Here is a 27,350-nt window from a genome sequence, read left to right on the forward strand (position 1 = left end):
CCGGTTATATGTATTTGACCTGTAGTATATACAACCACGTATAACTGGACGTTCCAACCTTTCACTTTCCGGTTATATGTATTTGACCTGTAGTATATACAACCACGTATAACTGGGCGTTCCAACATTTCATCGCAAAATCATAAAAAATCATGGGTGCTTTCAAAGTGCTTAATGTACCCTCATGTAGCAGCTGGTACATTGCTCTACCCTGACACTCATCAGTACATGCCGTCACCATCTTCTCTCCCGCATTCCTGACTAGACCATGCGATTCCCAGAAATAGGAAGGTTTGAGTATATAGCTTAAAAGTAGGATTCCCAGATTTAGGAAATAAAAATACAGGACACCCAGTTCAATTTTAATGTCAGAAAAACCAAAAGCCTTTTTTAGTATAATAAATATTTAGAACATACTTACATTACAAAAAATGATTCAGTTATCTGAAATTCAAAATTTAACTTGGCTTCCTGTATTTTTTCTGGCAATACTTCTTTGAAGATGTCTTATAACCTGAAGATTCTATAATCCTGCCTTTAACTATCATTTAACAATAAAGAACAAGATTTAATTATTAGCAATAGAAAATCTTTAAGTTAACATTACATCAAACCTATTATCAAATACTGTAGTTTGGTAATCTAATATTATATCTACATTTATATATATAATAAAAGTCTTATATATGCATGTGTGTGTATATATATATATATTATAAAATGTTATATTATAAAATTTGTTGGTTTTTTTTTTAAACCACAAGTTTTTAATCAGTATTAATTTTGTGGGTTTTTTTAATTTCTCATGAATTTATGGTTTATCAAAGTAAATAAAAGGAAAAACTTTAAGACTGTCAACTCATGTATTTATTCAGAAAAGATTTGTTAAGCTCCTAAAATGTTACTGACAAGTCCTAACCAGGATGATGGCAGGGCAGTAAGAAGAAAATGAGCATGTGGTCGTAATTCTATAGAACTGACATTGGATGATCCAAACTATAAACAGCGAATAAAAATAAAATGTGGATGTTTGTTATTATATAAATTTATGGAGCTTTGGAAACAAAATAGAGATAATTACTTCAGAATAGAGAAGTGGGCCCTGGTGGGTTTGGCTCAGTGGTTAGAGTGTCGGCCTGTGGACCAGAGAGTCCCAGGTTCGGTTCCCACTAAGGGCACGCACCTCTGTTGCAGTTTGTCCCCGGCCCTGGTTGGGGTCATGTGGGTGGCAACCACTTGATGCGTCTCTCTCATGTCGATGTTTCTCTCGTTTCTCTCTCTCCTTTACCCCTTTCTCCCTCCCGCTCTATCTGAAGATAAATGCAAAAATGTCCTCGGGTGAGGATAAAAAAAAACAATACAGAAGTGGTCGAGTGATGGGAATGAGGTAGAGACATCAAGGTTATATAAGCAAGTTCAGTTTTTCCTATTATTCAGCCAATGCATTGTTTACCTGTTTCCAACAGGACATTGATTATTTATGATAAAATACATAGAGTGATCAAATAAATAGAATTGGATTAATAATTTGAATTTACAATTATGGTCTGACAAAATTGAGAGCTTAAATTAAGATAGAACCTGTTTCTAGTAGAAAATGCCAGCGTTTCTAGGGAATTTTCTTAATTGTATTGTGCATATTATTTGATGCAGGAGAGCCATATTTAGAATGTTTTGAATTTAAAAATCAGTTACAGGTTATTAACTTAATCCCCTGAAGCACAGCTTATGCCTCCAATGTAGTTCTGTTTTCTCACTAGCTCTTTATTGGTGTTTTAGATCCCATGTTTCTGTGAAAGAAAGAAATCTGAGTTTATATGGATTTCATCAGAGAAATCAACACAAAGCAATTCTACTCATCCATCTATCATGTTTCTATCTAAAATTTTAACATAGTGCTCAATATCTCTTGTTTGCTTCTCTTTCCTCCTACTTTTTACTGAGATCATAATTTATTATCTAAGCTAAAGGCATTTAAGTTAAAGACAACTTTCCTTGGGGTTTCAGGAATGGAGGAAATATTCTGATTCTAGGATTCTGAAAATAAGTAATGAGAGAAGATAATTTTTTTTTTTTTCTTGTTATTTAAAAGACTCAAGAAAATTGTCACCATGGGAACCAGACATGAGTCTATGGAACATCAAGAGATCAGAAGAGAGGTCTTGGGCTGAAACACTGAGTCTTAAATTTGGAATGCTGACATAGATTTTAACCCTCATTTGAGGATAATGTCTTCATAAATTGTGTGATTTATTTTAGATAACACCGTCTTGAGATTTGACAATTTTTGCAAAAATCTACCCTGTGCTATTTTCTTTCTCTTTTTTTCTCCTCCCTCCCTCCCTCTAATTCTACCCTTTATGCCTCTCTTTCTTTGTCTTTCTCCTTCTTCATTCACTCATTTTTTTTCTCTGTTCTTTCTCTTATTATTTTTTTTCTTTCTTCTTCATCTTCATTTTTTGAATGATGGTCTATGGTGGGACCTATGAAAGAAGGAGATGGAAGGAAACTCCCTTGGTTTTTTTACACTTAAAATATTACTAAGAATTGAGGAAAAGATTACAACATATCAAAATATATAATGAGAGCAATAACTGGAAAGCAGATAATTTATATAGTCTAAATAACTGGATATTCTAGCTAGTTAAGAGTGAACTCAAAATTTTTTAAAATTTGATCCTTTTTTGAGGATCTCTTTATATAATTACATACAAATAAATTAGAGTAATAAGCAATGAAAAAACTAATAATCAGTATATTTACAAATACAGGAAATTACGTTGAAAACAATTTAAAGTGGAGCAATAATAATACAAATTACATTGGTATACAATATAAATGCAACTTGACTTTCAGAACCTTGAGGTTATTGCCAATTATAACCTCTGTACTTAGTGCAAGGTCTGACATGTAATAACTGCTCAATTAATATTTGACTAAAAAGTCTATAGAATACACCCCCCCCCACACACACATATGCACATATATAATTAAAAATTTTTTCTTCTCTATTCATTTTAGAGAGAGGAAGGGACAATGAGAGAGAGAGAGAAACATCGACAAGAGAGAACATTGATTGGCCACCTCCTGCATGCTCCTCACTGGGGATTTGCCCACAACCTGGGTATGTGCTCTGATCGATAATCAAACCGGTGACCTCTTGGTGTATGGGTTGATGCTCAACCACTGAACCACACCGGCCAGGCACACATATATAATTTTAAGGAGTTAAAAATAAAATAAAAAAATTAGAAGCTACTTTATTTTGAAGATATTGGACAATAAAAATACATGTTTTCATTTTCTTGTCTTTTAAATAGAAGATCGAATTAATTATCTTGCCATAGTTTGAACATTGTTATTTCTTCCTGAATATATTTCCATAAAATGAACTGCTAATATAACTTTATTTTGCTTTACTTTTTAAAAGAAATGTAGTGATACCTATTTATCTGATATTTTACAATAAAATTATTTTATTCCAGAATATATCAATCAAGTATGTCAATATTTAAAATTTGCACAATTTATATGTCAAAGGTTAGAGGTATTTACGGAGGTAAGAGGCAGCATGAGGTAGTGAAAATAGCACAAGTTTAGGGTTTCAGGATGTTATTTTGCTATTTTGCTTTAAATTTGTGTGGTAAGTAAAGCTACTTCACCTTTCTGGGTTTTACCACTTACTTTCCACAAATGATACAAAAAATATTTGGATATATGTGTTTTCTCATATAAAGTATGCCTTTAAAGTGTTTATAATGTAAAATACTTGACATCATTTTAAAAGATTTTCATATTCACAAGGGGCTAACAGGATATTAATCTCATAGAAGTTATTTTTCTTTGGTCTCAAATTATGTTTTGCTTAATAACATTGTACCTACACTCTTATTTATGATAAGAGAAAGAGACAGAGAGAGAGACAGAGAGAGATTAGTAGTGAGACCTATTCTTTTTGAGTGTCCTGATGATATCCATTCCAATATAAGATTTAGAAAGCCAAATGTTTCATAGTTCTTTGGATTATCAAGTTCAGCTTAATTATAGGAAGGTTTATAAGCTGAATTATGACTGGATCTAAAATTCTTCCTAAATTACTATATGCAAATAATGGCTATAATTGCATGATAACTATGTGCATGGCACTTTTGTAAGGACTTGACAGTAGTTAACTCCTTTAATACTAACAAAGACCTTATGAAGTACTTTCCATTACCTTCTGTCTACTCTATAGATAAGGAAACTAAGGCACAGAAAGGTTAAACAATTAGTCTATATACAACTAGTAAGTATACAACCAAGAGTGAAATCCATACAGATTGGTGTCAGAGATCATGCTCCAATTTGTGTGGTATATAACTTTCATTTACAATAATTATAACTAACAATGTATTGAATGCTTGACATGTGCCAAGCTCTGTGCTTTACAAGTATAACTTATTTAGTCTTTACAACTAACTTAAGAAGCTAGTATTTTTCCTATTTTGCAGATAAAAAATTTAACAAACAGAATCAAATGCTTTGTTACTTCAATCATAGCTCATGGGTTCTTGGTCCATCAGTCAGAGTTCTTGATAGATCAATATGTCTAGCACAGCTCAACAGCCTTGCTAAATCTTGAAGAGATATAAAAACCAAGTATTTAGAAACATAACAGGTATCAGTTAATCAATTTTCAAGTTTTTGGCATTGCACCGATTACTATTTAAATTATTGACTTTAGCCCCATAAACTACTAAGAAAATGAAACATTGGAAAACAACAGAAATCTCCTAAATCACTACAGTGAATGTTAGATATGAAGTTAGATTTAGTTAAGACTCTTTACAATTAACTGTATTATAAATGGTTGCAATAGCTGTATCTATACCAGCAGTATAATGGTCTCTTATGTATACAGTGCAAGGTTTCCAGAGAATTCTATTAAGCAATGATTCCAATATTGTGTTGTGAAGAATATAATCCTCTGCATAACCTTATTTGGCCATTTAAATGCAAAACAGAATGCTGTTGCCATTATATTTAATCTATTTTTTATTGTAGGTGAAAAAGAAATCATTGCCTTTGTCAAAAGGATCAACTAAGAATTATAAGATCTTGCCCTGCAATCTACAAAGAGATAAACTCTACCAGAAAAGAAGATGGTTTTCAAATTATCCAGTGTCCCAAAGAGGGGATCTCAAGCTCCAAACTGTAAATCGGGAGTCTTGCATATTCCAATATACAGAATGTAAATAACTGAAATTTAAAAGAAACTAATTTGTATTGTCATCATTATCTTCTCCAAATACCACTTATTTACGACATTTTAGGGGCTTTACAATTGCTTCACATGTATTATTGCTTATCTTAGCGGCAACCCCAGTATATAGATACCATTATCCAAGTTTTAGAGAAGGAAATTAAGAAGTTTCTTGTCAATATGTAAACAGACTTCAGAGAGGAATTTTCATTTGTTATTTGTGACCTTATAAATCCAATGTCATTATCAAAATTCTTACCTACACATGGTATTGCACTGGAATAATAACAGAGCCAGATTGTGAGGGAATGTGAAAAACAAAAGAGAACCACGTTTTGTCCACGATCTCTATAATGCATTTTTAGTGTGTGAAGTGGCTTTATATAACCAAGAGAATTTTCTATTTTCCAATTTCCAGAGAAGGAAATGAGGTTTTGAGGGTCACTAGTTTGTCTAAGTTCTCTTAGTCAAGTAAGAAGAAGAGCCAGTGTTCAACCAGCAGGCTTGAAATTCAGTAGGTGCTATGATACACTCTTTGGGTTGGGGCTTAAAGTCTAGTTGAATCTAGATAGTCACTCTGGGCTATTTGGGAAGTGCCTTTCCAACTGTGATGGCTGCATTTAGCATGACCAAGGATCACAGAATGAAGATGAGTATCCCTGTTTTGCCACATATATGCCAAGAGCACTGGCTGGGCGTGGCTTCATCCTGGAAAACACTGACTGAACTATTTGTAGTTTCCCAAGTGCTGAGAGGATAAAGCTCTTTAATTATTGTATTTCTACCCAGTATCATGACAAATTGAAAACTACCCAGGGCCATATTTTCAATCTGTTTTGCCTGGATAATAGAAAGATAAGTGACACTAAACCCATAAATAACTTCTTTGAGTTATATTTTCATGTTATGCCTGGAATGTAAATTGAAGTTTTATACAAAACCATGTACTATGAAAAGGTTTCTATATTTGCTATAAAATTCTTGTTCAGAAATTGAGTTTTAAGGGCCACTTATAAAGGTTTCTATATAATAGTATTAGAATTTAGTAAGAGTAGCAACAACAAAATTCTTTTTCTAAAAACGGTCTTCTTGCCTGACTGGTGTGGCTCAGTGGTTGAGCATCAACCCATGCACCAAGAGGTCACAGGATCGATTCCCAATCAGGGCATATGCCCAGGTTGTGAGCCCAATCCCCAGTGAGGGGCATGTTCTCTCTCATCGATGCTTCTATCTCTCTCTCCCTGTCCCTTCCTCTCTCTCTAAAATAAATTTTAAAAATTAAAATAAAAATGGTCTTCTTTTCTTATATGAGATGATGATAATTAGGTAAGACTAAATGTTTTCTGATAGACCACAGATACTATATTAGTCAGAATAACTTGTGTGTTCATTACCTCTTTCTGCATGATTTTCATTTACTATTTCCAATGACTTTTATATAAATATATAATTGCCTCATTAACACTTAGAAAGTAGGAAGATTAAATTTATTAAATAAAATAACAACCTCTGTTTTGCAATTAAGCAAACTGAGATACAGAAAAGGTTATCCAAGCTCTACTTCATTGGCACCAATGTCTCTTCAGTTTCTAAAACATGGCAAGTGTTCTCCTGCCTCAGAAGTCCCAGCTGTTGTTCCCTGTGCCTGTAAACCCCCTTCCTTTCTTCCATCCATCTGGTAATCATCCCTTCCCACCCCCAACCTACACAACACAAACACACACATAACATTCTTTGCATAGTTGACTGTTGGATCTTTACCAAATATTACTATTTCAGAGAGATTTAGCTTTTTGCTGTCCCATACAAACAAGATATCCAGGCTCCTTCTAATGCTATGTTAATCTTAGTAACTTACCTTATTCAATTATTTATTGCACCTCCCAAAAGTTGCAAGAAGGGATAGTTTGTTTGTGTGCCACTTGCTTGACTTTATTTCATTCACCATTGCATCCCCAATATAGCCATGCTTGGCACATGGTAGTTTAATAAATATCTAGTAAATAGCATGATTGAATCAATAGACATATATGCACTCATACCTAATGACTGTAGGTCTTCTCAAGTCAAGCCACTTTTTATTTTGTTCATCATTGTGTTGCAGTTCATTATTAACTGGCCAAAAAAATTCTTGATGAGTATTCATTAAATGAATGAAAGAAAAGTTTCTTCAGAAAAATAATTTTAAAAAGTCACATGCAATCTGTTATTTGATGGGTTCAGATAACCATTCAGTTGCAAAACATACCATATTTCATCCTGGCCAGTTTGGCTCAGCGGTTAGAGCGTTGGCCTGCAGTCCAGAGAAACCCGGGTTCGGTTCCCGCTAAGGGCACGTACCTCGGTTGCAGTTTGTCCTGGCCCTGGTTGGGTCGTGCAGGTGGCAACCACTCAATGTGTCCTTTTCACATTGATGTTTCTCTCTCTCCCTCCCTCCCACTTTCACTCTATCTGAACAAAAAAGTGGAAAAATGTTCTCGAGTGAGGATAAAACAAAAACAAAAACATACCATATTGCAATAAGCCTTTTGCAGTCTAAAATATGAGTTTTCTAAGAAGTACAAATGAAAAAAAAAACAAAACAGAATATAAGAGATGAGCAAGAGTGTCCAAATTGGGGAAAAAAAGTGTCATTTAGAAGTCTTGCAAATCTGCAAATATTCACATGATTTACTGTCAGTGATTCCAACTAGGAAAATGAAAAACAGCATGCATGTAACATGTATACTTCTATTTTCATAAATATTTATTTAAACATTCAAACATATTAATTTACTAGCATCTATGTGCCAGAAACTTTTTCTGAGTATTTTGAATATATTAGAAAAACAAAGATTTATTTCCTTCGGGAGTTTACATTCTAATGGCGGGGTGGGGAAGAGACAGACAATAAGCAATAGTCATAACAAATGAGTAAATTACACAGTATATTGGATTGTATTAAGAGATATGGGAGGAACTGAGTTGGGTAAAGGGGACCAGGAACACTGAGATCATGAGATATAATAGTTTACAGTAGGGTAGTCTGGGAAGGCCTTATTAGGAGGTAAGGTTTTAGCAAAGATTCAAAGGAGAAGAGTTAGCCTAAGGATTACTTGGAAACAGAACATTCCATGAAGAAGAAACAACTAATGCAAATACCATTAGATTGAATCATATCAACCATGTTTAAGAAATAGCAAGGAAATCCTGGTGGCTGGAATAGAGTGCACAAAGGGGAAGAGTACTAGGAAATGAGGTCAGAAAGGTAATGGAGTGGAGGTAGATGAGGTAGAGTAATAGTAAAGATTTGGGCTTTGACTCTGCATGAGATGGAAAGTTACTGGAGGGTTTTGACCTAAGCTAACTTAAGAACACTCTTGCTTTCTTACAGCTGTGTAGTACTCCATTGTGTATATGTACCACGGCTTTTTTATCCATTCGTCTACTGATGGACAGTTGGGCTGTTTCCAGATCTTAGCTATTGTAAATAGTGCTGCTATGAACATGGGGGTACATATATTCTTTCTGATTGGTGTTTCAGGCTTCTTAGGGTATATTCCTAGAAGTGGGATCACTGGGTCAAACAGAAGTTCAATTTTTAATTTTTTGAGGTAACACCATATTGTTTTCCATAGTGGCTGCACCAGTCTGCATTCCCACCAGCAGTGTACTAGAGTCCCCTTTTCTCTACTACATGGAGAGACCTGGAAAGTATCATCCTAAGTGAAACAAGCCAAACAGAGAAAGCCAAGTATCATATGATCTCACTTATTTGTGGAATATAATGAACATAACAGTTTGAGGAATGGGGTAGTCCCAGAGACGTGGAAATGGGGTACAGACTGACAATCCCCAGAAGAGAGGGTGGTGGGGGAGAGAGAAACCACAGAACTTATATGCATGTATGCATGAACAGTGGACATGGACAACAAACTGGGGACAGGGCAGGGAGGGAGGGGGAGGGGGGAATCAGTGGGGGGGGAGGAGAAACATCTGTAACAAAAATTAATTAATAAAAAATAAATTAATTAAAAAAAAAAGAACACTCTTGCTGATGTGTTTAATATAACCTGTAGAGCAAAAGTGAAGAAGCTGAAAGACTTGTTGGAAGCTATTGCTGTAACCAGCTCAGAGATGATGTGGTTTGATCAAACATGGTGTCTGTGAAGGTGGTTAGAAGAAGTAGGATTCTGATTATATTTTGAAGGTAGAACCAAGAAAATTTCCTGATAAAGTGTCATGTGTGAGAGAAAGAGAGGAGCCAATGAAGATTCCAAGTTTTAAACTTAATCAATTATTAAAAATGTATAAATAACTTTTTTTCATCCCACATAACAATTAAATATTTTGATAATTGATAGCTCAGCCTAAGGCAAAAGTCATACCTTTGAGCAATTTACAATCAGAAGTTACTTTTAGGACTTAGTTGTTTGTATGCTCCTTTAAATTTTAATTTTACCTAACTCAGCACTTTACAGTTATGAGGTAAAGCCATATTTTTAAATGTCACTGAGCAATTTAAGATTATATAATTTTGTTTTCCTTCTCACCTGAAACTACCCCTGTTGTACAACTTGGGGAGTGTTCTTCACATTTTAGCTTTTAGAGCATAGGAAGTGGATATGTATTGGTAAACGATGTATTATTACCTTTGTGGAGTGCTTTATCTTTTCTGACATGCTTTGACATGTTTCATCTCAGCCCATCCTCTCCCTAATCCTGAGAGACAGCAGGGAAGGAAATATGTTTAGAAAATTGAAGACTTTAAGTGAATGCGTGGCCACCATGAGAAACCCTTCTTACCAAAGCTCAGCCCACTCACTTGTGTAATTTGAACCAGTTTCAACTGGTGACGACAGAAACTCATTGTGTCCTATGATAACTCAAAACTAAGTGGCCAACACAGGGCTCAAATCTACAACCCTGTTCTCATTGCCGATGCCCATCCAATTGGGCTAACAAATCATTTTATATACCAGACTTTTACATTTCCATAATCATACTGTCATTAGTCCCCCTTTATTTTTCTCAGAACTCTTACTATTTTTATTGTTGTTGTATTTTTCTCATCTATATCCTATTTCTCAATTTCCTTTTCAAGATCAACCACAGCTTTGCTGGCCTCTCTACAAAGTATTAAAGCTTACTTTGCAAAGTGCAATCAAAGAATCCCAAAAATGAATGCCACCATCAGAATATACAAGAAAATGGAGAGAAGAAACTGCCTTTGTAAAGATCAACAAGGTGTGGTAGATACTTTTCTTTTCTTTCTTTCTTTTTTTTCTTTTCTTTTTTTTTTGTTGTTGTTGTTGTTGAGTACAGAAGCTACCAAGGAACAACTTGCCTTGTTTTCAGGGGTTTTCTGGAAAATCTACATTAGTAATGTACGCATAGGGACCAACCCTCTCTACTTGGTGTCTTCATCTTTTAATCTTCCATCCCACTGCTGCAACACCTGGCTCCCAAAATTCAACCAGGGAGATATAACGGATATTATAATAACCATCTTGCTGCAATGCCTTTCTTTAAATTAAGGCATGCAATTAATTTATATCAGTCTCTTTTTCCAGAGGAAGAAATGAAGTGATTTTGGAATTTAAAGATAAACTCAGCAGGGTTTTTGTTTTGTTTTGTTTTACAGTCTTGGTGAGTTATAGTGGTGGGAGGAGAAGGGAAGCAAAGTCATCTGAAGAAGTAAAAGATATTTAACGGCTTTGGAGAAAGAAATTTTAATGGATGTAGAAAGAATCGTTTGTAAGAAGTGCAGACATGCAAAATGGCATTATTAATAAGTAAGACCATTAAAGAGACCATTCTTTCTAACCACTCACATCCTTGAATCTGGGTTCCGGGACTTCCCGACTTCCTGATTTTCTCTACCCTCTAGCAGTGATGCCCCGTCTCCCAAACGCTGTCAGGGGTTTAAGTGCCATCGTCAGAGAGAAGCTTATTATCTACCTGCTCCCCCAGCTTCTCTCTGAGTGACACACCACCCACGCCTCCCCACACAGCCCTTCTTCCGCGGCTCCTGGAGGGAAGCTGAGGAGCTGCAGAGGGAGCCCGAGGCTACCCTCGCCTGAACCCCGAGACTATGAGGCTTCAAGACACTTGTCACCCACTGAGTCTGTGCACTGGTCGTTCAACCGCGCCCCGCTAAGCGCTGCAGAGTAGGAGCCAGTCCTGCGCTGCGCTTCCAGCTGCGTCTGCCTGAGTGCGGCACGTGCTCCAAGCGCTGGCGCGGGAGAGCGAGCGCCACCGCCGCGGGCCGGAGCCGCTCTGCCTGCTGCCACCGCTGCCTCCATCGCCGCCACTAGCGCTCCAGCTGCAGCCAAGGCCGCTAAAGGAGCGCAGGAAGCCCGCGAGGAGCGGCTGGCTGGGGGCGCCAGGCTCAGGGCGCGCATCTGGTAAGCACAGCGCGATTTTTCTTTCTTTCAGCTCTAGAGTCACCACGGATGTAGGATACCGCTGGAGCCCCTCCCCCAGCACAGGGCTGGAAAGCATTCAGGCAAGGGGCGGGAGCTTGGACGAAGGGACCCAGAAGGGCAGGTGGTGGGCAGGTGGAGAACTGGTGGAGCCAGGGACACTACGAGGTCCTGCAAGTTTAGAAAAGTCACCCTGCAAGGACGTGTGCTGTGTGGATCAGACATGAATTTCTAGTCAGGAGCCCAAGCTACCGCGGCGTCACTCCAATGAGAGGTTTATGAAGCTCATTTTGCTTTTATATGCATGAGTGAGGAATAAAAGTGGTCTCGTTTCCATAGAAAACGAACTAAAAAATATCAGAGGAGGGGGGAAAATAGAGATCTAAACCAAAGAAGGCATTTGGACACCTCTCTCTCTTTCTCATACCAATGCATGTGCACAAAGGGGTGCAATTTTCAAGGGAGGGGGCTTTACTGTCTTTGAGGCCATTAGGTGTTTTGGGGGGTATGAAAGCATTTGCTGTTGCTTCATCCAGAAAAGAGGCAGCAAAAAAAGGGACCCTGTTGGGCATGAATGCCAGTGTTCCATTTCTAAAATGACACTTCCATGACTACACTACAGGGAGGAAGAGGTTTTCTAGAACAGGGGGCCATTTTAAGGGGGTACACATGCAACTCTGGCCTTATAAGCTCAAGTTCATGTACTCCAAGTGGGGCTAGAAAGACATCCTTACTTGAGGTTCCTTTATGGAACTTTGGCAAAGGATGGGGTCAGAGAGAGGAATGTGGGGAGAGAGAGAAAAGAGAAGGGAGCTGAATATGACTAAATGGGCTGTGTGGGGAGGAAGAAGGAGCAGGAGCCTGGAAATCAGGTTTGCTATCTCTGTGTTCATTCAGTTCCACCCTGGGTAGTCCCTGGGCTGGTCTCTAGGGAAATGTGTGACCTTGAACAAGTTCCTTAACCTTTGTGTATTCCATTTCTCCATCTGCAAAATGTAGAGGTTCTTCTGTGTTTTGGGACATTAAGGTCCCATGCAGTAGTGTTTGACTGTGACTTTATGGGTTTGAGGATCTGCATACAAGGACGAGCACCCAGAAAATCCAGATAATGGAAGCTTCTGGGCATTTGCCTTCAAAGTATCAAAGGTATTTGCAAGCCCTTAGCTGTGCAGTTGGTGTAATGCATGCTGGGAAGTCTGTAGAAATGGGTGATCAGGACAGACACCTAGCAGATAGCTAAGGGAACCTGGAGTTCTGAGTGCTGTTTGGAGAGGTTCAGATCTACAGAGTCTAAAGTCACATGCTTTTCTAAAGGTAGCAATTAAAGAAGAAAGTTGGGTAACAAGCTGTGAAGTTCTTTAAATTTGAGAGTTTGGGAAATAATTTGAATAGATTCTAACTCAAGGAAAATGAATGGCACCTCACTTTAAGGGTTGGGCACTAAGAATGGCTGGAAGAAGGTATTAGAGAGAGATCTGAGAAGACTGTAATCTGGATAGAGGGGTTAGGGTGGAGAAGGCAGTGGATATCCTTCCTGAGTCAAGGGTCCTTAGACTCCTAGAAGGTAACTGGCATCTGTCCAGTGTGCCTGACACCTCTGGCTCTTGTCTGAAGAGGTCACGGATGCCCCTTCCATCTCAATACAAGCTCAGTCTTAGAACTGAGGGATCTGCATCTAAGGTGTTGAGATATGAAGGTACACATGGAAAAACTCAAGTCCTAGGGGTGTGCCCCCAGCCCTCCACCATATGAGCATCTGGCAGTGGAGCTGGTTTACCTTATCCAGTTTCAACCCAAAGTCTGTGTTCCTAAAGGAACACACTGTGCCACTTGGTGGCACCAAAAAGTTGTGCTGAGAACTCTGTTCTCTATAAATACAAACTGCCACCCCTCCCTCCTCCACCCTCTCCCCTTCCCCTTCCCCCCTTTCTCAGTAGCAGGGACATTGCTGCACACACCGCCCTCAGCTCTGCTGTTCTGCGCTCACTGAGCGCAGGAGATGAGCTTAAGATCATCTTGGGGGGAACCCGAGACTGGAGAGGCCGGCTCTGCCCCACTGATCCACAAGGCCCAACTTTATGGGGGACTAGATAGATGGCATCTCACTACCTGCTGCGTAGCCAACAAGGGGGTAAGCTTGCTAAGTGTCTGTGTGCCCAAGAGTCCTGGGGTGGGAAGGATGTAGCAGCTATCAGCTTACTGGGTAGCTCACAGTTTGGTTTGGGGAGGGGGAAGGGGGAGCAGGGATGGCCAGAACCTCGAGATTGAAGTCTGCTCCATTTGCAGGCGTCCTTAGTTAAACCTGTTGGGAGAAAAGGTGAGAGCAATAGGGTAAGGGAGGGAACAGCTGCAAAGGTTGAGTCAGGGATTCTGCATGTCTTCAGATCCGAGTTCCCGCTCCCTATGCCCAGGTGCGCAAGTTTGCAATGCAGGCTGAGCTTCCCCAAACCACCCAAGGGATCGGCACTGAAAGAAGCACAGGTAGTGAGGGACAAGGAGAGACGCTCTCCAGTAGCTGGTTAGCTGCCGCGACCGTGGCGCCTGCTGCGGAAGAGTGGGGACAGCGGGTGGTGCTGAAAGCACAGCTTTTTCAAACAGGCTAGGGAGCCTCTTTCTAAACCTGTCTGCGCCCTCCCGCTTTTCCTCCCTCTTTCCCTTTGGACACAAAGCCTGCTAGTTACCCAGGAGTGGCAGCATGAGCGGCATAGCGAGGGGGGGCGCCCAGGCTACAGCGACTTGGGGAAAGAACCCAACCCGGGGCAGGCCCGCGATCTAGCCGGTGACCAGAGTCTAATGCTGTACTTGGGACCTTGCAAAGAGACATGAGTCTGCCTAGAGAGCTCTTGGAACTGCTGCTGGAATTTCTGACATCCCTCATTTCCCTCCAGATCAGGTGCTGTGGGGAAGGGAAATTGAGGAGATGTTAACAGGCATTTGTGCTTATTTAGGCACAATCTTGGTTCTGCCTCAGCTGAACTGTAAGCTTGAGTAGCCAGGCAGATAGATTCTCCAACACTTTACTTCCCACTAAGAAATTGACACAGGCCAATGGGAGGGCAGAGTCTCCCTTCCACCTTCTTCTTCATTCTCTACATGTTGTTTTATTGTTCTGAGTCCCTAGAAACTGAACTAGAGCTAATGGGTATCCTTAATGTTGGCTGCTGGCCATGTGAGACAGCCAAGTGAGCATTGCCTTGTACTGTGGGCAGCCCCTTCACCCAGTGGGAATAAGCTGAGGTGTTCTGTGGAATCCTCTTAGTTATACAACATTCTAGACATTCTTTTGCGTATTGGAGTTCTGAGCATGCTACTTCTTGTTAGGTGTGCTTTGTATTCCTCATTTCCCTCATGATGCACAGGCAATTTTCTTCTTTAATTTCTCCTTTATATCTTTGTAATTACACATTTAATAATCAGTTGTGAGAATTTCTGTCCTTTGTGGATGTTATTTCTGTTTGAAAGGATCTTTGGTTGAGGACTTGAAAATACTGCTTCCTGGACTCCTCATGTATTTAATGCACATGCCACAGTCCCCAGACTTCTCCAGCAGAAACCTTTTCAGAACTCTGGACAGATCCTTCAAGGTTTCTTAGGAGAAGAATGTGGAAAAACACTTTGTCCATAATCGCTGCTTTTAAGAGAAAAGCTTTCCCTAGTCATTTACACACTCTGCTTGACAAAATATGTAATCTAAGTATTTTTATTGCATCTTAGCTATCACATGGCAATATTTTGGCTGTGGGCTATGTTCAAGGACAAATCTAACTCTTCAATGATCATTTATTAAAAGGAAATATTGAGATTATTTGAAGAATGGGGGTGGTGGTGTTTGAATAACCCAAGTCTTCCCCAGTTCTTTACTTTACTTCCGTAGGTAGACACAGACCTCTATTGTCACTTCATAGTACATATTAGTGGCATGATGACAAGCACCAAGGTAAAAATGGAAAAAAAATATATATCAATAGGTACTATGTCCAACCAGCACAAAATATACAGACTTTGAAAATATCTGAGTAACTATATAAAATGTTTAGTTTTTACTCTGATTATTGACATTGTTATATTTCAATTTAATAATTTGTCTCAAAAATACTTACTTTCATGGCTAAATGGTGTAAATTCTAAATTAAAATTGTTCTCTTCAAAACACGTTGAAGATATTGTACAAGTATTATTATATTGTCTTTTGTGAACAAGTCAGATAAATTTAGATAGAAAAACTAAAGTAAATACCAATAAGAGTAGGTGAAACTGCAGATAGAAAATATAAGAGAAAGTTAATCATAAAAAATATTCTAATTATTTGTAAATTGTTTGCAAACAATTTTCTCCCAGCATTTTCATCCTCATTGGATGGAGAAAGAGGAGACACATCTAACTATCCTTTCTTGTATTTTTGCCACGTTATTTTAGTAGATAGAATATTAACTAACTCATATTTTATGAATAGATATATGTTGATATATATGCTAAAGCTAATCAGTTTATGTGGAGTTTGGATACACTGAAGGTGTATCACTACAAAGCAGGAACATTCCATAATTTAGAAATATATGTTATTTTTAATACTTAGAGTAATATTTATCCTAGTCCTGAGGCAACGTTTAGTCATCATTTTCATTAATGAGTGGAGCTTAAAAGAACATAAGAAAACAGGAGAATTTAAGAGAATATTTTTTAGCTCATGATGTGCTTGTACAACCAAAGAGAAAATTTTAATTTTGATTTTAAAATGTCAACTATATGTAAACGGCATCTTCTTTTTTTTTTTTTAAAAAAAAAACCAACTTTTTATTTCTAATTTTTTTACTGTTGACACTATTACAAATGTTCCTAATTTTCCCCACTTCCATATTACTTTCTCAGTTGGTTAAAACGTAGTTCTAAAATATGCTATGCCATTTTCTTGCTTTCATTTTCTTTAAATTTACAGAAAAGAGAAAAAAAATCTAGATTTAACCAGTTCTAATGTTATTTGAATAACATGTACCTCCAGTCAGAATGGGAACCAATTGAAAGTCTTGGTGCAGACTCATTCCTGCTCTAATGACTACAATTTATTGAGCACATCAGGTACCATGCCAAGCACTAGATGTATTATTTAACCCTCATAGCAATTATACAAGGCAATGTGTATTCTTAATTTTATATTGTTCAACAGAGTTTTTTTTCTTTCTTTCCTCTCCATTGTCACATAAAAAGAAAATGGAAAGAATAAAAATATATATATGTACACCTGATTTTTTTGGAACTCAAATGTACCCTTATTCTATTGCATTAGATAACATTAATCTATGATGTGGTTAAAATATCATGGTGGTTTCAATCAATATTGTGGTTTCCAATGAGTTGTGGCATGTTTTCAAGTTCAGACCCTTGCACAAGTTTGCCCAAGTCTGAACCCCAGCTTGGTGGCTTACTAGCTATGTGACCTTGAGCGGGTTAACTTAACATTGCTCTGCCTCTATTTCCTTGTGTTTAAAATAGGGAACAGGTTGTGACAAATTAGCCTCACTGAGTGACTGTGATGAATTAATTGCACAAATTTAAGTAAAGTGCCGACCCACAGTGAACAGCATAGTAGTAGTTACAGCTATTAATCCAGGCCTTTGAATATCAAATGTTTCCTAGATTTTTGTACATGTTATTGAATTCAATCTTGTCAGCAACTCTGTGGGTTAGTACATAATTCCTTTCTCAAATATTGTCTCTTATTTTAATCAAACTTATCAGAAAATTTAAAGGAAAGACATAGGTGCAAACAAAGGTATTTTATGTAGATGTGATCCTGTTGGTCTTATAAAAAGACCAGACCTAATAATAATTCCCTAATGATTAGTTTTTATGATAACTCTGGTCATAGGACACTAACTTAAAACTTTTGAGCATAAAAGTTCTGAGAAGATTAAAAGTTTATAATCATAATGGCACTAGTGAGCATTGCAATGATGCTGTGGCCTATTTAAATTTACATTTTTGCAGAGGAGTGATTGAAAAATATTTTTAAAAAATCAGTTTGTCATAACAGTCTGAGGAATAGGGTAGACCTAGAGATGTGAAAGTAGGGTACAGACTAACAATCCTCAGGAGAGGGGGTGGGGGTGGGGAAGAAGAGATAAACCACAGAACTTATACGCATGTATGCATAACCAATGGACAACAAAGCTGGGGATGGGGTGGTGGGTGTAGGGAGGAGGGGCTCAATGGGAAAAAAAGGAGAAACATCTGTAACAAAAATAAATTAATAAAATAAAATAAAAAATAAAGTTGTAATTGAACCCTCCCCAAAAGTTAGTTTGTCTAAATACATGGTAATGTAGTAGAACCCTTTAACGATCCAAAAGAAAAATAAATAATATAATATTCTATTACTTTAAAAAAAATAAAAGTGAGATTTTTAAAAATCCAACTTATAAATTACTATATAAAGTTATTCCTTATCTTGTTAAAATTATAATGAACTTTGCACTTTGTATTAAAAATAGCCTTTCAGCCCTGGCCTGTTTGGCTCAGCGGTTAGAGCGTCGGCCTGCGGTCCAGACAGACCCGGGTTCAGTTTCCGTTAAGGGCGTGTGCCTTGGTTGCAGTTGGTCCCTGGCCCCGGTTGGGTCGTGTGGGTGGCAGCCACTCGATGTGTCCCTTTCACGTCGATGTTTCTCTCTCTCTCTCTCCCTTCCACTCTAACTGAAGAAAATATGGAAAAATGTCCTCGGGTGAGGATAAAAAAAAAAAAAATAGCCTTTCAAATGGTGAAGTATATCATAGAATACTCTTTTCATATTCATTTATTGCAATTTGTGGATAATCAGAACTATGCTTATTTAATGTAAGGCAATATCATCTTGACACTCATAGTTTAATCTGTATTTCTCAAATTGAAATTTCAGGCAAAGATAATGAATACATCCAGAAGCAAGATACAAAGTAAAGGGAATCTGACAAGCCTATTCCAAACTCTTTTCCTTAGAATTATTAGGAGGCTTCAAATGATTTGTAGAGCTGACATATTCAAATGATGGGCTCTTAGTTATGTTCTTTTTTTGGTGATTATGTAGACCTTACCAGTATGAGTTTCATGTAAATCAGCAGTTTTTAGGTGGAAATGACTTTGACCTGCAGGAGACATTTGACAGTGTCACGACATTTTTTTAAAAGAATATGATTTTATTGATTATTTTAGAGAGAGAGGACGGGAGAGAGAGATGAAAACATTGATGTGAGAGAGAAATATTGATCAGCTGTCCTGCACACCCCCTACCGGGGATCGAGCCCACAACCCTGGCATGTGTCCTGACCAGGAATCGAACCAGAACCTCTCAGTCCATGGGACGATGCTCAGTCTACTGAGCCACACTAGCTGGGCAGTGTGAGGACATTTTTATTTATCACAACTAGAGGAGGGATGCTGTTAAACATCCTACAATGCACAGAACAGCACCTCCCCACCCCACAACAAAGTAATCTAGTCCAAAATGTCAATAGAGTTCAGGTTGAGTAAACCTGACTTACTGATTCTAGGAAACAGTTACCTTGATTTATTTGGTTTGTTTGTATGACTTCTGAATATAGATGATTGGCATTACACAAGAATTTGATGAAAGCAGAGTCTCTAGAATATTTGTAATCAATGCATAAGATTTAACCAAATAACCATTTGATCCTATGGGAGATATTTTTATTTGATTATATTGAGTGTGGGCTTTGGAGCCAAGAGATTGGGTTTATGTCCTGACTTTGCCATTTATTATAGATATGAGACTTCTGACAACATTATTCACCTCTAAACCTCAAATTCTAGAGACATTTAATGTAGATAGTAATCATACCGACTTCACAGGGTCATTGTGAGACTTACATTAAAATAATGCTTATATAAATACATTATTTAGCACACAATAAGCATTCAGTAAGTATTAGAAGTTAATAAGTACCTAGAGATTGAGTTAGAAATGCAAAACCACATTTTCAGGCACCTGATGATAGGTAATATAATATGCACAATAATGCTGCACAGTCTTTAGAGGGATGCCATAAATAACAAGAAAGCAGCTGAAGGCTGCAAAATGGGAAAAAGGCTATAATCCCCGCTTGATAATTAAATTGAGACTAGTTAACAGTGGATTACATCATTTTTATTGCTTTGCTGTGGAAAGCTGTTTCAGGTCTTCATGGACTACTAAACCAGTATTTTTAAATGATTTATGATGATTTAGTGGACTTTATTCTACTACCAGCACCTTTTAATTAGTGCATTAAGTTACAGATTTAACTTTATACAATATTATTTAAGGCCCCTTTTTTGGTTTTAGGGATTTTCAATTAAAATGTGACTTTTTTTTTTTTTGTCCTGGGCTAAGCAGAGAGGGTGCTGGATTTTCTTGTTTACAAGGTCACAGATGTGTGCTTGAGATAGCTACAACAATGGAGATTTCCTCAGACTATAAAGCTCTTGATATCATTATACCTGAGTGTCTCTTATTTATAGGATGAACTCATTTTCAGAAAAATATATCAAAGGTATCCATGGCATATGCAATATTGACACCTTTGACTACTTATGATGAGGCTGTTGCTCAGACAGAAGGAATCATTTTAGTGTTGATATCCTGAGCTGTGTGATTTGCTTGTGTGGGGATTAAGTTATATAAGAGACATCTGTGCCAGAAAGATGGTCAGCATTTGAGAAGATTGTTGAAAATAAAAGACAATGTGATCTGTGACTCTCATTGCAATGTAAGTCATCACTTATGGAAAACTTTACCCACCAATATTTTTTCTTATATTCATTTAGTATACAATATGAAACTGTATTATTACCTGGGACAAAATACTTTTATGCATATTCAATACATGTCTATTGTTTTCTATAACAGGGTAGTGATTAATTTCATTATGCTATGAACCCAGAAATATAATATTGAATAAAGGAGTCCAGTGCTTCTGAGAATAGGACCCTGAACCAATATAATTTGTACTGTTTATATACACTCTCATTCTTTTTCACTCTTGATTAAAGTAAAGGTCTTAATATTATTAGATTGTAGATCAATAACATTTTGAAGGTTTTTTAATCATTGTATTAGTTAGTTCTTGCCCATTATCTATAGCAAGAACATGTTTTTGTTGTTGTTGTTGTTTGTTTTGGTTTTGGTACCAACCTATAACCACTACCACCTCGGAGTGATCACCTAAAGCAAATAATTTATTTTCTTGGAGACAATTTTCTGTTATATGAAATTGGGCTAATCAGACCTTCTTAGCAGTAATTTTGTTTTACGTTGAAGTAAGATTAATAATGGAAAAGACTCTGTACACTGAACGTAAAGTAATATGGTATTATTATTTCCCCTCTATTTTATTCTAGCAGACCCCTGTTAAATGAACTAGTGAAGCTCGTGGTGAGATAGCTAAGGAGAAAGTGGCTCACCTATGAACTTGTACAGAGCAAGAAAGAGCAGGTCCTCATTGAAAGAACATTGTATGGTACCCAGAATTGATGGAGTTAAGGAGAAAGGCTTAAGAGTGAAGTTAATGCCACCTTTTAAAATCTAAATTTATAGATTGATTATAAAATGTGAAAACATTTATGCCAGTATTTATACAAACAATCTAAATATCTAACAATAGAGGATAATTAAATACATTTTTGTTTACTCATATAATTGAATACTATGTAATTGTCAAAAAGAAATAGATTTCCTAAGAGCGAATCTTAACTCTGCTACTCATTTGCCTTGGAATCTTAGCCTATATATTCTATTTCTCTGAGCCCCAGATCCTCCGTCTGTAAAGTATGCATAAAATTATTATTCTATAGTTTTTAATGACATTTTATAATCATGACTAAGCATAGTACCTAACACATGGTAAGCAACTTGTGTATTTTTAAAAATCTTCACCCATGTTCTTATTAATTTTAGAGAAAGACAGAAACTTCAATATGAGAGAGAAATATCAATCAGTTGCCTACCAACTGTGCCCCCACCGGGGATTGAACCCACAACCTAGGTATGTACCCTGACTGGGAATCAAACTTATAACCTTTTGGTGTACAGATGATGCTCTAATCAACTAAGCCACCTGTCCAGGGCTCTGTGTATTTTAATTATTGTTATCATTATTCTCATCAAAATGAATTAATATAAAAATATTTATAATACATTATATATAGAAAATAATTAAAATATAGTATGATATGTATTTTATACTAATCTTGTATTTAAGTAAGCATATCTGTGTATAAAATATATGCTTAGAAAAATTTAGAAGAGCAGGTACTAACTTGTAGAAAGTGAGTTTTGAGGTGACTGTTGCTGGGTTCTGGCCCAGGCCTGTTAAAATCATTTAATGTCTGTGGGTTTCAGGTAAACTGAATCATCTACAGGGCTCTCTCTAGTTCTTTGTTGCTGTTTTCCTTAAGATGTTGAAAGCCATGGAGATCACTAAAGGTTTCTCCCTCCTACTTCATCAGTTTCTACTTTTCTTTTTGAGGTTCTTTGTTGCCTGGACCCATTGGACAGAGGGAGTTTTTTATTTATTTTTCAGTTTTCCATGTTGGGGCCCGGGGTCCTATCTTGGTTGACCAGAAAGCCAAGTGGAAGGAATACACTTTATTTGTTCCCTTAGCATAATTTATTGAACATCTATTTTGTTCAAGGATTATACCAGGTGCTGTATATGGCACAAATTTAACCTTGAATGCATTTGAAGTATGCTGGAAGGCAAACCATGTGTATAAAGAGCTATAATTTTAGCTTAGTAATAAATATCATAAGAAAGTATGGATATAAATGCCACAAGAGTTCAGAGAACAAAGCAAACATTACAAGGTGAGAGATCTTGGAATATATTACAAAGGGACTATTTTGAGATATTACCTCATTCAATTCTCATTAAAACTCTTTAAGGTAGGTACTCTTCTCATTCCAATTCAGCTCAGAGAAGCTAAATGGTCAAGGGGAAAAGGCCAACAAATGGCAGTTCCAGAATTCAAATCCTGGTCTACTTTTCTGCAAGCCCAAGCACTTAAAAGCTCTGCCATAAAGGCCTTTGAATTAAGAGGATATGGGGCTCAGAGCAGCATGAATAAAGCATTTGGGGAAAAGGAGTGTATTCCTGGAGGAGACACATATTTAACCTGACTAGTGACTCCCAAGAAAGAGCAAATTGAGGGAAGATGAGGCCTTAAGAAAGACTGGGGCAGAAATTTAGAAGGAAGATCTCTCAAGCCCACATTCAAAATAATCACAAAAAATACATATATTTTGATAGTAAATTTAGAAACTCGGGAAACACAGATAAAGACAAAGAAGTAGAAAAAAATTACGTTTATTTCCACCACCCAGAGAACATCCTATTAATGTCAGTGTGTGTGTTTCTGAACTTTGTATATGCATATACAAATACTCATAGTCTTTCTTGTAAAAATTAAACTATATCTACTCTCTAATTTTGCTTAATATAACATGAGTACATCACATTTCACCTCTCCCACTACACAAACCGCAAAAGAGAAAGTGTCTGTTCAAAACTAATTTTTTAGTGTCCTTTGCAGGTTTCTTCTTACCTCTTGGAATTTAAATATTGGAATACCCTAGGGCTTAGTATTAGAACTAGTTTCTTTTCCAATGCCACTGTGTGGTTTCATCCAGTTTATGTTATGCAAAAAAAGAAAATCTGTATACTGATGGCTCTTCTATCCAGCTGCTTATTACATATCTCTTCTTGCATTTTGAACAAATATCTAAAAATTGATATATCAAAACTGAATTTTTGTTATCTTCACCTAAATTCACTCCTTCACACTTTCCCACCTTAGTCAGTGTGACACCATCATTTTTATTCGCTCAAGCTGAAAACCTTAGTGCCTCATTGGTTCTTCTCTTTCCTTCACATCTGAGAGAAAACTCTTTCACTCTCTCTTCAAAATGTATTGCGAGGTCTACCAGTTCTCCCCACTTGTAGTACCACCTCCCTGACCCAGTTATTGTCATCTTTCCCACCTCAATTATTGCAATAGTTTCCTTGGTGCTCTCTTGGTTATGCCTTTGGGCCCTTCTTCTTGTTGAAATGTTGGTCCATGTGTGTCCCTCCACTACTGAAAACTCTTCCAGAAAAATCTCTCTCACAGAATGTGAAAGCCAAAGTCTTTTCAAGTGCAAAAGACTCAACATCATCATATTATATCTCGAACCTCACTTCTTTCTCTCTCCTCCTTTTTACCTCACTGCAGCCACACTAGTCCTCTTGCTTGTCCTCAACACACTAAGCATGAATCTGCCTTGGGAACTTTGCATTTAATTTTACCTTTATCTAAGATCTATCCAAATTTTTCTTTTACAGTTTATACTTCTTTGGCTACATAATTAAAATGTTCTTATGTACCTGACACTATTTATCTTCCTCCCCTGCCTTATTGTTTCTCTTGTAACCCTTCTAACTGTGTAGCATACAGTACTTCCTTATTTACTGTCTGACAACCCCCCTTAGACTTATGGGCATTATGAGGGTGTAAATTTATGTCTGCTGGGTCTATCACTAAACCTGAAGGTCTTGGAAGAGTGCTTAGTGAAGAACAGTTACTTGATAAAGAGTGATGCTATTAGAGCTAGTGTATACCCTACCGGTCTTTTTAGAATTCATGTTCTATTCATTTCTTATATTTTGTTTTGTTTTTTGTTTTTTTAATTTTTATTGTTGAATGTATTACAGATGTTCCTCATTTTTTCCCCATTGACCCCCTCCTCCAAACTCCTGCCCCCCCCCCCTTTTCCCACACTGTTGTCTGTGTCCATTGGTTATGGATGTAAGTTCTTTGGTTTATTTCTTCCCACCCCCCAACCCCCTTCCCTTTGAGGTTTGTCAGTCTAGCAACCAATTTGTACTTCTTAATCCCTTCACCTTTTTCACCCATTACCCCAACCCCCCTCCCATCTGGCAGCCAACAAAATGTTCTCTGTATCTATGAGAATGTTTCTGTTCTGCCTGTTGATTTTGTCTGTAGATTCAATTGTTGATAGATATGTATTCATTACCATTTTGTTTGTTCATATATTTTATCTTTTTCTTCAAAAAAACGCTTCATCATTTCATATAATAACAGTTTGGTGGTGATGAACTCCTTTAACTTTTTCTTGTCTGGGAAACTCTTCATATAGTCATTGATTCTAAATGACAGCTTTGCAGGATAGAGTAATCTTGGTTGTAGGTTCTTGCTTTTCATCACTCTGAATATTTCATCACTCCCTTCTGGCCTGCAAAGTTTCTTTTGAGAAATCAGCTGATAGCGTTATGGGAACTACCTTGTAGGTAACTAACTGTTTTTCTCTTGCTGCTTTTAAGATTCGCTCTTTGTCTTGAACCTTTTGCATTTTGATAATGATGTGTCTTGGTGTGGGCCTTTTGGGGTTCATCTTGTTTGGGACTCTCTGTGCTTCCTGGACATGTATGTCTGTTCCCTTCACCAAGTTAGGAAAGTTTTCTGCCATTATTGTTTCAAACAGGTTTTCAATTTCTTGTTCTCTCTCTTCTCCTCTGGCACCCCCAAGATGCGAATGTTGGCATGCTTGAAGTTTTCCCAGAGGCTCCTTACATTATTCTCATTTCCTTGGATTCTTTTTTTTCTTTATGCTGTTCTGATTGGGTGTTTTTTGCTTCCTTATATTCCAAATTGATGGTTTGCTTCTTGGCTTGACCTACTCTACTATTGAATCTGTGTAAATTATATTTTATTTCAGTTAGTGCCTCCTTCATTTCTGACTGGTCCTTTTTTATGTTCTTGAGGCCCTCACTAAGTTCACTGAGGTTCTCACTAAGTTCATTGAGCATCCTTAAAAGCAGTATTTTGAACTCAGCATCTGTTAGGTTGCTTATCTCCACTTCGCTTAATTCTTTTCCTGGGGTTTTGTTCTGTTCTTTCATTTGGGATCTGTTTCTTTGTCTCCTCATTTTGGCTGCCTCCCTGTATTTGTTTCTGTGTATTACTTAATGAGAGGTATGGGGCTATCTGATACCAGATGCTGCGTGTTTGAAAGAATTTAGGAAAACCTGAAGCAGGATCCAAGACAGGCTAATCCTATGGTTAAGCAACTTGCAACAGCTTGGGTGGGCCTGAAAGTTGGGTGGGGCAGGGCCTCAGGGAATCACCAGGGCAGGGCTACAAGTGTGAACTAAGTTGTTGGAGTCCCAGATATGGCAGCTCTCTGCCACCCCAGGGAAGGGCTCACCAAAGGAACAAAGGCTTCTGACAGCACATTTGTCCTGGTGAAAGCCCCCTCTCCAGCCCTCGCTCCAGTGCCAAACAGTTCAGTTCTCCCCTGTATGTCTCTGGCACACCTCGAGCTGCCTCCTGTCCAAGCTTAGAGGGAGTGAGTCCGATAAGTCTGCATGCGAGCCCTTTAGGAGGAGCTGCCTGGGGGTCCAGCCACCTCAGCCTCAGCTCCCGCTGGTTTTTCCAGCCAGAAGTCATGGGGACTTCTCTTCCTAGTACTGGAACCCTGAGTGGGGTGCCTGGTGTGGGACAGGGACCCCTCAGTCCTCAGGGAGGACCTTCCTAGCCGAGGTATCCTCCTGATTTTTATTCACCACATGTGGATGTGGGACCAGACCTTCTGCCTCCACCCCTCCTACCAGTCTCCACGTGGCTACTTCTTTAATTCTGTAGTTGTAGGACTTCCATTCAGCTTGATTTCAGGTGGTTCTGAATGATGGTTCTGTAGTTTAGTTGTAACTTTGATGTGGTTGTGGGAGGACGTGATACCATTTACCTATGCCACCATCTTGACCGGAAGTTGATTTCTTGTATTTTGGAAGCACATGGAATGATTTGTTTAACCTTATAATGAGCTGAGTTGTAGCACAGTTCTGTCTAAATTGTAAGTCATAATTTATTTCTAAATATATTTTTCAGGTATCTGAGCTTCATAACTAATATGAATAAAATATAGCCATTGTGTGTATCCAAGGCCGATTAGGAAGCAGGCATTGCTTTATAATCTGGTGGGCCATAATCTAGTGGGGGCTGCCAGGCATTGTGCATGCAGTAGTACTAGATAATCATACTATTTGTAGTTTCTATGTGCTGAATCCTCTCTTTTCCTGGAATGCTCTTCTCTAGTTTTCAAGGAAACTCCTATAAGTATCTATATCCCTAGGAAATAGTTCAAATTGGCTGTAGGTGGCCCCTCTCATTTTACATGAACTTTATAAATCCCTCTTTTGAAGGAAGGGGCCAGTAAGGCAGCAAGAGATAACACTAAGCTGATACATGAATTCCAGCTCCATCACTTTTTAAATAATTGGCTAGTTTTTATCTTATCAAAACCCACTACATCTGTAGAGATAATAAAATAATATCGACATTTCAGTGCAGTTAGGATTATCGACACCCACACACCAGAAACACAGAGACACCCCTACACACAGGCACAGATATACAATGCCCATTGAGTAATATTTGCTGGGGGAATGAGGAATATTTTATGCTCTGCAACATGAAAGCCTTGCTTAGGTCTGTAAATATTAAAGGACATTCTCTTTCGGCTTCTCTGACATCACATGTTCTCACTTTCTTTCCTTACTTTCTGAATTATCTCCATTTCCTTAGCTGGCTTTTCCACAACCTGACCTCTGGGGAACTCACTTTGCAGCCCCACTTTTCTTTATTTATACTTGCTCTTCAGGTGGTTGTATTCATTCCAAAG

At 37.7% G+C, this 27,350-nt stretch overlaps 1 protein-coding gene across 3 annotated transcripts in view; it reads left to right on the forward strand.

The window, feature by feature from the left end:
- Positions 1-11,423: 11,423 nt before the first annotated feature.
- The window catches only part of GRM5 (glutamate metabotropic receptor 5), a 508,001-nt gene continuing 492,074 nt past the window's right edge, over positions 11,424-27,350 (forward strand). For 2 of the 3 annotated variants that reach the window (XM_036259412.1, XM_036259414.1), the window contains exon 1: positions 11,424-11,628. The gene's annotated coding sequence lies outside the window, so the exon portion shown is untranslated. Of the gene's footprint in view, positions 11,629-13,600; positions 13,778-27,350 lie in introns of those variants that run through there. The other variant, XM_036259413.1, reaches the window with a different exon arrangement.

The sequence above is a fragment of the Molossus molossus genome, unplaced genomic scaffold (assembly GCF_014108415.1).
Source record: "Molossus molossus isolate mMolMol1 unplaced genomic scaffold, mMolMol1.p scaffold_m16_p_13, whole genome shotgun sequence".
In the NCBI taxonomy this organism is placed as follows: domain Eukaryota; kingdom Metazoa; phylum Chordata; class Mammalia; order Chiroptera; family Molossidae; genus Molossus; species Molossus molossus.